We start from the raw sequence: 821 nt of genomic DNA, 5'->3' as shown, positions 1-821 counted from the left end.
CCCCCCCCCCCCCCCCCGTCCGTCCCACTCTTCCCCTCACTCCCCCTTTTCTTCCTCTTCTGGGAGTTCAGGCATTTGGAGCGGCTCACTCTGACACAGCTGGAGCTGCCCCAAGCCAAACTGAGACACACACACACACACACATGCAGCAACACACACAGAGGACAGATTGTATATACAGTATACAGCACACACGCACACTCTGATGTAAACAAACTGGCATGCAAATAGTGGAGACAAATATACAGTCACTCAGACAGACACATGGTCACTCTTCAGATAAACACTGCAGAGCTTAAACACAGTGTTCCCAGACGCAGCTCCAGGCGAGCACGCTACACACTCAGTGTTAGTTTCCTCTCACTGTCATCCACTTACTAACATTCACAAATCAGCACAGCCTTCGCACATCTGTGACAAATAATACAAAGACAGGTGCAGATATGTGGTGAGACATCAGAGCAACAGACGTTTCACAGCAACTTTCACAACGAGGAGGAAAATTGAAATCTCTTCACTTCATTTTGCTTCAGACGATCAGCGGAAGATTTATCAGCTGTTTGTGTTTGAGGCCTGAGTGCTTTGTCAGTCACCCGTAGTATCACAGAAGATCAGATCTGCCTTTCCACACACACACACACACACACACACACACACACACACACACACAGTCATACAAGTCGAGCTGCCAAGCTTCTGCTTCTTCTCTCTTGCAGTTCCCGCTCTCTCTCTCCCCGCCCACACTACCTCCACAGACATTTCTTTTTTCTTTGACTGCTGCCCTCCTCCCCTTTATTTTCTCTTTCTTTACCTCTGTTGCC

General features: G+C 48.6%; 1 protein-coding gene across 5 annotated transcripts in view; it reads left to right on the top strand.

The window, feature by feature from the left end:
* The window catches only part of dnm3a (dynamin 3a), a 21,551-nt gene that overhangs the window by 10,881 nt on the left and 9,849 nt on the right, over nucleotides 1-821 (top strand). The gene's annotated exons all lie outside the window — the stretch shown is intronic.

The sequence above is a fragment of the Seriola lalandi genome, unplaced genomic scaffold (assembly GCF_002814215.2).
Source record: "Seriola lalandi dorsalis isolate HSWRI2012SDOR001 ecotype SW California unplaced genomic scaffold, Sedor1 jcf7180002054722, whole genome shotgun sequence".
NCBI classification, from domain to species: domain Eukaryota; kingdom Metazoa; phylum Chordata; class Actinopteri; order Carangiformes; family Carangidae; genus Seriola; species Seriola lalandi.
This window is presented reverse-complemented; position numbering and strand designations above follow the sequence as displayed.